The 12,628-nt window shown below is 41.3% G+C and overlaps 1 protein-coding gene across 1 annotated transcript in view; it reads left to right on the forward strand.

Annotated features, from left to right (window-relative positions):
- slc8a2b (solute carrier family 8 member 2b) overlaps window positions 1-12,628 on the forward strand; it is a 195,239-nt gene that overhangs the window by 52,907 nt on the left and 129,704 nt on the right. The window contains exon 3 of the mRNA XM_028569661.1: window positions 10,337-10,374. The gene's annotated coding sequence lies outside the window, so the exon portion shown is untranslated. The remainder of the gene's footprint in view (window positions 1-10,336; window positions 10,375-12,628) is intronic.

The following is a 12,628-nucleotide window of genomic DNA, read 5'->3' on the forward strand; positions in this document are numbered from 1 at the left end:
TGACAATCCTTTTCATTCTTTTTTTCTCTCCTTCAGTCTCGAGCCTTTTCATCTTAGCGCTGCCATCTGCCTCGGCACGAAGGTTTAAATAATGGATTAATTCAAAAGGAAGCTACTGCTGTCGGTCAGTTTTGACCCAGAGTTGAGGTCATGTTTTATGTATTTAATCACCTTTTATGTACCTTATTCTGTGTGTCTGCTTCCAGTTTCGCCTCTGGGACATAACGTTAAGTTGAAAAAGATGTTATTTCATCAATTTAATACATCGGGGAATTAGCATCCTCTGCCCGGTGACAGGTGATGGTGCGCAGGGGGCCAGAGATGATTAAGGATAGTTGTAGATCTAATCCTGGACTTTAAATAATAATTCAGAAGGGAGTAATTAAGGTGCAGCCCCAGTTCCCCTGATTCTGCATCACAAATGTAACAGCTCCATTTCAATATGAGGTTATTTGGCTCTTAGATAATAATTGCATGCATGGAACTCATGTTATGCGTTCCTATAGGTTCTTTTCATTACCTCCAAACATAACTCCAAATACTTTGGATCCTATATTCCAATCTTCTTCTTCATGCTGCACCGATCACTTCTGAGCTTAATCAATTCTTTCACTCTGGAGCTGCTCGCAAGGCTGTGCATCTTTTCATGATATTGAAACCAAAAAAAAAAAAAAAAATACGCCCCATAGGCAGCTAGAGTTTGTTTCCATCCCCATATTCATCTCTCACTTTGTAAAAAGATATGTTTACTCCTTGCTGACAGCCTCATGCTGTCATATATACAGCACTGCTCCAGAAAGCAGAGATGGGGGCTCGAGTTTGAGACTCGGACTCGAGTCGCACGTAAGTCGCACACACAGTGACTTCAGACTTGACTTGAGAATCCTCCTCAAAAGACTTCAGACTCGTCCTTTCCTGCATGTAATTCCCCCTCTCGCTCCCCTTTCATGTTTTCAGCTGACCTATATAAATAAAGGCCTAAAATGCCCCAAAGATAATCTTTAAAAAACTTCAGACTCGACTTGAGATGCGGGACTCATGAACAATCTTTATTTTTAGGAAACGTCTGATGAATATTTTATATTTTATTATTATTATTATTATTATTATTATTATTATTATTATTATTATTATTATTATTATTATTATATTATTCTCCTGCCTGCGTAACCTGTAACCTACCTCCGTAATGCGTAACGTATGTGCTGCACGCCCACATGTTTTTAGAATATTATTGTATGTTGTCTGCATCTTTCATATGTTTAGCATGTTCTTTCTTTTGTTTGGTTTGTTTGTGTTTGTCTTCCACACTCCAACAATTTGTCAAATATAAACAAAAATTGGATCACAAAAAAATACAACAAGGACCAAACAAATAAGCGCCTAATGCAAATGATGTGGACTCTAGCTCAGACACGTGAGACGTGACTTGGACTCTAGCTCAGAGACGGGAGACGTGACTTGGACTCTAGCTCAGAGACGGGAGACGTGACTTGGACTCTAGCTCAGAGACTTGTAAGCATCTCTGCCATAAAGGAGCTGAATGTTTTTTCTTTCTAATACAGGCTGATTAATTTCAGGCTGCATCATGAGGACAGTAGCTCTCTTGTTTTCCAGTCACGTTGACTTTGACACACAGTGTGTAGAAGGCAAAAATGCCTCATCGCTGTGTGTCATATAATCAATATTTTATTCACAGGGAAAGTCAGTACGTGACCTGCATGTGTCTGCACTCATTCTGGAGAGCCACGTCGTTTTCTAATATGCTAAGCGTTACAATGTTAAAGCCTCATTACGCACGTTTCCTCGTTTGTAACAAGCGGAGATAATCACGTTTTAATATTCTGTTGTAAGAGCAAATGAACTGATTTATTTTGCCTCTGTTGCAGTCAGTAAATAAAACTATAAGCATCTCCAGCCATTATCAGTGTCTCCAGTGTTTGGTTCTTTTTTTGGAAAGTGGCAGAAACCATCTTTTTCATGCTGTGACTATAATGCACCGAAGTCCTGCTGAAGCAACGCTACGTCAGCCACGAGCAATGCAGACGCGTTAACGTACTGGAAGTGGTGAAAATGAATTTACCAAATCAGTGGTTCTTGGCAGAAACTGAAAAAAGAGTGGAAAGTGGGAGAGAAAGACACACATATAATAATAATAATAAGTTATCAACCAACATATTATGGCGAGGTGCCATGTACCTGATTGTGTGATGACGCAGCTGCTAGCAACATGATACATTTACTTTTCACATGATAAATCTGTCCATTCCTTCACCTCTCATACCACAGCACAGTGAAATGGAACATCCTGGGCAGTTTCACCATCAAATATTCAGACTGAGCTCATGAAGTGGCGTATGCATGACACGCCAATTCGTATGCCATTATTGGCGTGTTATCAAGACGCATACTCGCTTTTTAGCGTGTTTATCAACGCTGTTTGGCCTCCATTGTCTTACATTACCTTGCGATTGCGTGTGAATTGACGCCATCGCGAGTAGTATGAAAGGGCGAAAAACACAGGACTTTCACCCAGGAGAGTGGGGATCGTGTCCCGCGTGTGATGTTTCCTTTCCACGTTTGGTGTTTTCCTAAACCCAACCCGCGCACATTTCCTAAACCCAACCGTAGCCTCGCGATAACACGTAGCCTCGCGATAACACGCCACGTGGCTTTAGAAAGTGGCATGTATGTTTACGCTGTGATGTTGCAGACTGCCGTCCGCTGTATACGGCGTAGACATACACGTGGATAGCTCAAAATGCGTACAGATAACACGCCACTTGGCTTTAGGAAAGTGGCGTGTATGTTTACGCAAAGTCATGATGTCACATTGGAATATTAAAGCTTTAGTGCTTTACCGCAAACTGGCTGCCATCTAGTTCCATTATATTAAATATATAATGTGTGTATTTCCACTGACTGTGGAACAGCTGCGTCCCTACTCCGTCCCAGCTCCGGTGGTCCGCAGCCCTCCAGAGCAGATACGCAGAGCTTCTATTTTTGCCGGAGAGCTCCGCAGCAATTCAGCACAATTCAGATTGTGCGGGACAGGAAGTCGAGCACAGAAGCAAAATAAAACATCCGGTTAATTTTCAAAATAAAATACACCGTGCTCGCGGCGGATCATATTTCCCTGCACTACACCTTGAAAACACAGCACAGAGCTGTTTCCCCTCTACTCCTCTGGATGGAAACAAACTGTTGTTGGTTTTGTAGCTCTCGCGAAAACTTGTGGGTCCTCGGGACTACAGCTGTGAGTCATGGCTGCAGCCGTTACCCAACAAATCCGGACCTGGTGGGTATTGACGGACGGCGGAGCACGTAGCGGAGCCGGTCCGCAGCCGTTCAGCAGTTGGTGGAAATGAGGAGTTAGACTTTCATTAGAGTATAATAGGAGTGTGGCTGAGCCTGCACTGATTGCCGTTCTATTATTTATTTATTATGTATTTAAATATGTCAAATGGGTGTAACGCTTTTATGAGCCCAGAGTGATGAAGCTGAGACTTGTCGCTGGGTTGCAGGGAGCTCACAGAAATCTCTAACCACACCAAAATCAAAGTCACGTCCCATTAAAAGTGTAGACAAAAAAATGTAACAGATTTTGATTACATTTTACATATGCAGTGCTTAGTAACTGAATGTTCTCTATTCTGCTTTTACTAAGTGTTTACTAGTTTTCCCGATGGCTCCCACAGTGAACTAGATAAAACAAAAAAATAGGCAGTTTCTCATTAAAATGGCTTCTGTTCAACACCCAGCGAGCCGGAAATGGCACTAAAAAAAAATATAATTCATTGATATGCTGAGAGACGCCTGTTGCTATTATATTAGCCAGGGGTGCACTGATTTTGTGTTGCACGTGATAGATAATGCTGACAGCTTGCACATCTTAAAGCTGTTATAACTCCAGGCGAGTGAGCATCACTCTTTGGTGGTCGGAGTGAAGTGTGTGGACATTGTTAGTCCCTCATGATCGGACCATATTTTGATCTATCGGTGTTAATACGCCTCCTTTCTCTCCTCCGCCCCTCCTAAACTCTTCAATCCTCTGTGAACAAATCAAATATTCTGGCACTTCAGTGTTTTTGGGACACCAGACTTCAGAGCGAATCCATGACAGCAGCGTCTGATCTGATAGCGTTAATCTAGAGCAGCCAGCAGAGAAAACAAGCACAACTGTAATTGAATTAGTTTCCTGCCTGTGTGTGTGTGTGTGTGTGTGTGTGTGTGTGTGTGTGTGTGTGTGTGTGTGTGTGTGTGTGTGTGTGTGTGTGTGTGTGTGTGTGCTCGTTATCAGCTAATGATGGCAGGAAGCAGGTGGTCATACTAAATTTCACTTGTCTCTAATGCTATTTTCTTTCTTTTAAATAATAATTTTAAAAAGATGCGCTGCTGCCTCTAATGTTTTAAATGCAGACACCGGAAAGGTTTAACACACTGTTTTAACATATTGTGTCAAATCCACTATTTGTATATCAGAATAAATGCTCATGCAACCGAAGATTGATACAAACTGGGAGCAACAATGAGCCAGGAAAACATCGGTCCAGTAAAGTAGCCTGTAGCTGGCATTTGTCATGCCAATAGAAAACTAAGTTAAGTCATGTTGTTTGTGTATTTGGGCTATTATCTTATCCATTTGACCTTTTACTGTATTATCAGAGAATAAGCAGAATGCAACGCTACATAGGTGAGGCCTTTTCCACAGAATACAGATAGAGATGCTTAAATCTCTTGCACCATCAAAAAAGCAAAGATGGGATAAATATCATATTAATCACTGATATTTGTAATTTTTTTTTATTTTCTAAATGAAATTCCCTGCTTGGAGAAATAAGCACTGGACCCTCTGACGAATTCTCTGGGGCTATAATCACTACGACTCCACCCCAACTCTCTTAACACTGAGCAGGCTCATACATCTGATGACCGTACCTCAGCCTGAATCTTATAAATTGCCTTGTTTGTGGTTGTGGATGTGGGAATTGAAATGCTCTGGTGGACTGAGCTCATAATGGCTGTGCAGCTTTTTTTTTTTTTTTTTTTTTTTTTTTTTTTAAATGAACATTTTGCCACTAAAACAAGTAGTGAGTTCGTAATCGACTTCTCTGGTTTAGTGCTAAAACGTCACCACCTCAAAACTGGCAGTTAGGACCTAAAGCAGCTCGCTATGTGCAAGAAATGAGCAGCTCTTCCTTTCATCCATCTCTCTGTCATCTGAGTACTGAGTATCTGAGCACTGAGTGGGCACCATCAACAATGAGTATGTCAGGCGAATGCTGTGGCCTGTGAGCCAGTTCCCCCCCCCACTAATCAACACATGCTGTTAAAGGGATTAATTGTCATTTTCAATTTAAGTCTTTTTGTCATCAGGCTCCTGTTGTGTCAGAAACATTTTCTGCATTTATTTCCCTCAAATTGCAACCTAATGACCCTTTTTTTATGGAAACTGATGAATAAATGATGAACACCTCTCCCCCCTGGTGTATGCTGGAGAGGACACCAGAATCCTCTTTTAACAAGCCACACTGCTGTTCCCGCTCTCTGTGGCTGAAATGAATTAAATCACTGTCAATGTCTGACACTAGAGGCCAAGAACATTTGTTCAGCACTAATCAGTTGTTGGAAGACTTTCCTTCTCTCCTTGAGCTTTCCTACACATTGTGTGTGTGTGTGTGTGTGTGTGTGTGTGTGTGTGTGTGTGTGTGTGTGTGTGTGTGTGTGTGTGTGTGTGTGTGTGTGTGTACTGATAACGAGACAAGGGTGATGAAGTGTTGTTGACAGATAAAGAAAAACAAGACCAAAACACATCAGATTCACTAACCCTCCCTCCCTTCTCTCTCTCATACACACACACACACACAGTACAACTAATATTGCCAGAGTGCAACAGTAAACAATGGAATGAGGCAATATCAGGACACAAAACCAATCACGCACCTGCTCACACAATAACACAACAACAGGAGTTATATTTGCTCATTTTGTCTTGTCACCTTGCAATGAAAAAACACTTTCTACGAGGTTGTGATAAAGCAAGTGTGTGTGTCTTTGTGTTGTGAACACAGATGCAATGTCACAATGTCACAACACGCTGTTCATGGCTCTAATTTCACATTGATGATATATAGCAGGTCCCTGAAAATAATTTCTCCTCGGTGTCTGTTTGTCTTTCTGGCCATTAGTCTTCATAATGTTTGTCCTCTCTCTCTTGCTGTAGTTTCTTCAAATGTGCTTACATCATGACCAGCCGTTGATTGGCCGGCAGGTGTTTATTTTATCAGGACATCCTAAACAGACCGTATGGGGCCCAAAGTCTCTTTGCTGATGCCCAAAAAACATCCCGCACTTAGCGAAATAAGAAAGAAAAGAGAATATCCAGGCAGAGGGCCTGGTATCTGCAGATCGAGACATCACACACACTTCTAGTGGGTCATTAGTGATGATTGAGAGGGATTACTATATGATTCTATACATTGATTTTAAGGAAAATATTGCTTAGTATACCCTTTTTAAATTAATACAATTCAAGAAAACATGCTCTAACACATGACATCAGTTATCCAGTGGCACGACTCCGGTCAGATGAACATGAGTCTGGTGTTCAAACACATGAAGCAGTCAGACTTTGTACTCGGCCATTTAACGAAAATGCGTTTACGGTTGGTGGTGATGAACGGCAGGTGTCACTGCTGCTCCTGGCTGCAGTGAACCACTAAAACATTCAACTGAGAGTCTCAAATATGTTAATTATTGCTTCTGTTCCATTTGGGCGTTATGCAGTAAGAAGTTTGCAAAACTATCTAAGGCATTTTTGAAAAACTGTAAGGAGCTTGTGCACTTGACGTTGCTAAATCATTCCTAATCCTGTGCGAGTAATGCCTGAAAGCCCAAAGAATATTGGCATTTATCAGCCTTTCTAATTGCATTTGTGCTTTGGTGCACCACCCTACTAATGAATGGTGCTGTGTTTTTTGGAGCCAGTGTTATCTTGGTCACAGCTCCCTGTTCAGATGCACCAATCAGGGCCAGGGGGTGTGTCTAACTGCGTGTCAATCACTGCTCATGCACACGCATTCATTCTCCCTTGTGGGGGGACGGGCTTAGGAGACAATTTTGGGCTTTAGTGGAAAGGGGGGAGGGACTGAGAAGTTGTCGATGTTCAAATATTTTGGCTAAGTCCTGGATCTTCGCAATCCTTTAAGGTAGTGGGATGTCCTCTAGTTGGTAAGCAGCCAGAAACTGAAGATACTTTCACTTCAGTAATTATGCTTGCTGTCAACCAACCAGATCACTCATAATGTCATTTACATCATGGATTTATTAGAGTAGGCTTTATATCTACAGTATATGAAGTACTGAGGTTGATTGTATGTTAAAAATAACACAATCTGTCATAAGTCATGTTTGCGTCAACGCATTTTAACGCGCATTTTGAAGTATCGCATTAGAAAATGTTGATGGAAACGGCAAAATTTGGGAAAAACTTTCTCAAATTCGCCAAAAGGTGACTATAGTCTCGGTATCCATCAGATGGGGGAAGGATCGGGATACGGTCCCATCCAGTGCACCGTACACTTGTGGCACCAAGCTGTGTAGTGGAGTCGCGGTGCGTTATAGCCTGTGTCTCAGCCACGTCGGGTATTTTGACGAATTGGTTCAACAGCAACAATGTGAGAAATGTATTTCTGGTTCTGTGACTCACAAGCTCTTCTGTCCAATACAGATGTCACCAAACCTTATCTCACAGAAAGTATGCTGACTTTTGTCCACAAAAACAGCTTTTGCCAACACAGGGATATTTTTTTCCATACAAAAGATATCTAACTTTGACAGCTAATGACAGCTGGCTCGACAGAGCGAGCATTTCACTGCATAAAAGAGTGAAAATTAGACAATGTAAATGCTGGGGAAAAACTGATTTTTAAGATGAAACTTTTTTATTATCATTTGTCACAAACAATGCAATGTATTCAATCTCTGCATTGAACCCATCCTAAGCATTAGGAGCAGCTGAAAGCCAACTTGGGGTTCAGGTGTGTCAGATTTAATAGGCTACTCTCATTGTAATGTGTCGGATACATAGTAAATTAACATGTAGATATAAGTATTGGATCAGAATCAGTATCAGCAGATGACCAATATCATCACATCGGGGCCAAAAAACCTTGATTGGGAAAAAAAGCTACCATCTGATCAAATCAGTGACACAACAGTAGAGTACAGACTGGGATGCATCTTTAAGATCCTTATGTGTACTAGTCTCTCTCTCTTTCTCATTATGGAGCTTTCTTTCATCCGTCAGCCGACTGCTTCAGCTCTGGGTGTTTTATGTTTGACCTTTATTATTTTTTTTTTTTTTACTCCTTTCTCTTTCTCATCTTTATCATTCTTCTCGTTTCTTGTGTCTCTCTTTCGCACGTACATACTCTTTCTTTTCTCTTTATTTTGCACCCGGATTAATAATCCAATCTATACAGCCTCGTTCTGTCAAGACAGGAGCCCTCATCACAAGCTCAGGCACGTCTCAGTAAGAAGAAAGCCAGACAGACAGAGAGGTAGTTAGACAGGCAGACAGGGAGACAGACAGGTTGGTGAGTAAGCTAATGAAGCCTTGGCACCTTGTCAGCCCCCGCAGCCCGCTGAGACCTTCAAATTCCCACGCTTCCTAAGGCTGGATGCTCTCGGACAGGTTCTCCTTTAAACTATAATTTATTTACCAAGAGAAGTAAGGAGCACAAAACTATGGCTGCTGGAATAAATTAAGTGCAGACGTTTTAAAGGATTTTAAAGGATTAAAGCTGATAAATCCGTTGCACACTGTTGCATTTTCACTGTCTAACTCTGTGTGGGCGGAAGTAACCAGCACTAACACATTCAACACTCAAGACAAATGAGTAAACACTTTTACTTTCCATTCATTGAGCTGACCCTTTTATCCCAAGCGATTTACAATAAGTGCATTCAACAACGAAGATACCACCTGTTCAACAAATAAATAAAACCGCTTCAAGCGCTATATGTTTTTTAGAAGCACGAGATTTCATCTTTTAATGGGTCAAGATGCAGTCTGAGTTTTCAGGACGTGGCGGGAGATGTGCAGGGTTTCTGCTGATGTCAGGGATTTGTTGAGTCGCTGGGGCCCCTCTCATCCTCAGTACATTAACTAGCTATAGACTGAGAAAAAAATTATTCCGTTCACTGTGCCGCTCAAAGGCTACCGCCAGAAACTACTGTAAACTTAAAATACGGAATGTTTTCGTCGCACGCTACTCAATGCAACGAGGTGACTTCGTGAAACGATCAACTACTTAAATGACAACTTTGACCTTTCCATTTGTCTTTATTATCTCTATTGCATGACATATACGCTTTAGTGAACGCTTAAAACATATCTCATCCAGCGTCACACCCAGGGTCCTCGCAGTCTGACCTGTGGACACCCCGGAGTTCTCCATGTTGATGGAGAGGTTTTGGATGCAGCGGCTCAGAGATGTCAGCCTTACCGTCTTAAGAGTCCTCTATGTTCTTAACAGTAGGACTGGGTACCAAATGTCATTTTTTTAGTTACCGACTGAATTGCCTCTAAAGTACTGAGTATCAAAAAAATGCCTCGTCATTCAGTACCCAATCTCAATACCTACCAGAGTCACAGAGCCAATAAGCATGCAGCATGCTTCTAACAAGATCTAATAATGCTGCTGATTGGCTGTCTAATGTTACGCGTCGTAGAGACACGCAGGAAAAACTCTACGCTACGGACAGGGCTCACGTAGTAGGAGCTGAAAAATAAAAAGATTCATGCCTTAATAATGTAACTTTCTTTTTCTTTTATAAAATTGGTATTTTCTTGAATGACACCCAGCCCTACTTGACAGAAATATTTTTTTTATTTCTGATTCTATTAATGATTTTCGATACTTGCAGTAGAAATAAATTCCTCCTTAGCTAAACAGGTCCTCTTTTGAATTGGGATGGTTTTCTTTTGGCTGATTCTCTCAGGACATTGAGGCTGAAGAGAAATTGCTCTGGTGTTGAAAGATGCTGCACCTCGGCAGCCTGGTCTCCGAGGGAATGCATGTGTGTATAAATGTGTTCGTGCAAATGTTGTGTGTGTGTGTTTGCGTGTTGAAAATGTGATGCAGTACTTCATTTGAGAAGTGACATTACATTTTACATTGTCTTCAACACCTGCATTCTGATTTGTTCATGTTTTCATGCTTGTACATTTTTTTTATAAGTAAAATGTAAATAACATAAACAAACTGGCTGAAAGTCCTGTAATTCTTTGTGTTCAGGGTGTCGACTAATTCAATTTCTTTACCTGTTTCAGGGCAGCTGAACCCCCACGACCCCATGAGTTTGGTTTGGGTGAGTAAACTGCATTTTGGTAATAAAGACACACACACACACACACACACACACACACACACACACACTTAAGCAGTCTCATTGAGGGAGTCAGGAAGAGGCTGCTTTGTTGCTTGAGCCAGCTCGCTCTCTCCTCTGGTTTCCTTCCCACTCTGAATACTAAACATCTCACTGCTGTTATCCGCTGCCAGGAAACCAAGGACTAATGTGTGTGTGTGTGTGTGTGTGTGTGTGTGTGTGTGTGTGCGCGCTTCTTATGACTTTGTGTAGTTACATACCATTATAAATGTGCGTGTGTACTTTTCTGACTGCAGTTTAATGTAAGTAGTGTTTGTGTGCAAGTGTGTTGGCGTGCGTGCTGTGAATACCAGCAATTGGGTTCTTGACGGTCACACTCAGCGAGCCTGTGTGTGTGTGTGTGTGTGTGTGTGTGTGTGTGTGTGTGTGTGTGTGTGTGTGTGTGTGTGTGTGTGTGTGTGTGTGAATTTTCCCTCAGGGCTTTATGTAATGTAGCAGCCTGTAACTAGAGAGCGGGGACTTGTTGCCAATGACAAACAGGCTATTACTACTACCTTTGCAGTATTTATTTTTGTTGCTTTCTTTTTCTCAAATTCTGCTTTCTGTTCCCGCTTCTCCAGTTTTGATCATTGCTTTACAATATATCTCTGTTTTCTTTCATTTCACTCGATGTATTTGCGTTCAGCCTTCAAGCATATTTTAGTTACGGTAGAGGTCTGTATCTTTTTTAAGGAAAACAAAAAGGAGTTTTTATTGTGAAGATGCCAACATCTGAATTTCATTTAGACAAATAGGAGGGATGCTCTTCTATAAATCAGTGGTTTTAATTCGGGGTGATAATGTTTGAGCATTTCTACATAAAATATCTTTAGATGCATTTCCATCTAGTTGGTTGGAAAGAATAACAACATCCAGACGGGCAGAAAATGTGACAGCTGTTAGCAGTGTAGGAAAGTGTTGGTAAGCTGTTATTATTTCTATATCGATTTTATCGATAAAAAAAAAATCCCCGCAACATTTCTTAGAATGAATCTTTGTGTGTGTGTGTGTGTGTGTGTTGTGTGTGTGTGTGTGTGTGTGTGTGTGTGTGTGTGTCCAAACCTGAGTCAGTGTTACCACTGGTTTCTCTTGGTGCCAGTGCTGTTTGTTTTTTTGATTTGTATTTTTGGGGTATTTCTGCTGGAGTGAGGTTTTTTGCATCAGCTTTTATTGCAACTTTTCTTTCCCGATTGGCCATCTTTTCCACCTCAGGCAGGAGCAGAAACCTTGCTCTGTGGTATTTGTTTTTATTTAAAAGCGTTTTTCATTCAGGTTGTTGAAACAGGAAATGTGTCTTTAGACTGAAACCGTATTCATGCACGGTGCATGTGCGTCACCAGCTGCTTCTTCCACACACTCAGAGAAACGCGTCTTCCTTTCATCATCCAAGCATTGTTTGCCAGAGGCTTTCATATTTCCCCTTCCAGTCCCTCTGTTTGTAGAATACAAATCGGTGAGCCGGGGGTGATTTAAACTCATAACCTTGTTACCTTCAGGGACAAAACAATATCACTTTTTATGCTGCTGCTTCTCAACAATCCAATTCATTACTTTCACTGAACAACACAGACTGATGCACACCAGTAGCTTTGAGTTATGGGATTGAAAAGATTGAAGCATAATCAATATTTCTCCATTAGAAAGAGCTTACACTCCTATGTGTGAAAAGACATAAAATCAATCCGTCCAGTGTGGATTTCTGGCATGTTAGTCACAGCTCTTGGTACTGGATTTCTGTCTTGGCAGAATTCTTCTTTATGTCCAATACAGCATGCGTTACCCCCTTTTTCAAGCCAGGTTTATGTAAAAAAAAAAAAAAAAACTTAACCAGTTAAATCAAGTTGATTTGTTTATTGGCCCATTTACTTAAAGTTTGATTGTAAAATAGGGCTTCACAGGATACCGTTTTTTTTAAATCCTCTTTGCAATATTAGTCTCTCTTTGTCAGACCTTCCTCCACAGCGCTGCGGAGGAGGGTCTGGCTAGTCCACACAGCATTCTGGGATGAAAAAGAAACGTGCTCTGGTTTATTGGTATTTCTTTAAACCAATCACAATCATCTTGGGCGGTGCTAAGAGCCGAGCGGAGTCACGGTGCCTCTGCAAAATAGCCTCCGGAAGGAACTTGTTTTGGTGGAACATGTGTACGTTTAAAAGTTGTTTTAGTCGTGCAACAGAACACTTCTGGTGGCACCGGA

This window comes from Perca flavescens, chromosome 3, assembly GCF_004354835.1.
Source record: "Perca flavescens isolate YP-PL-M2 chromosome 3, PFLA_1.0, whole genome shotgun sequence".
Taxonomy (NCBI): domain Eukaryota; kingdom Metazoa; phylum Chordata; class Actinopteri; order Perciformes; family Percidae; genus Perca; species Perca flavescens.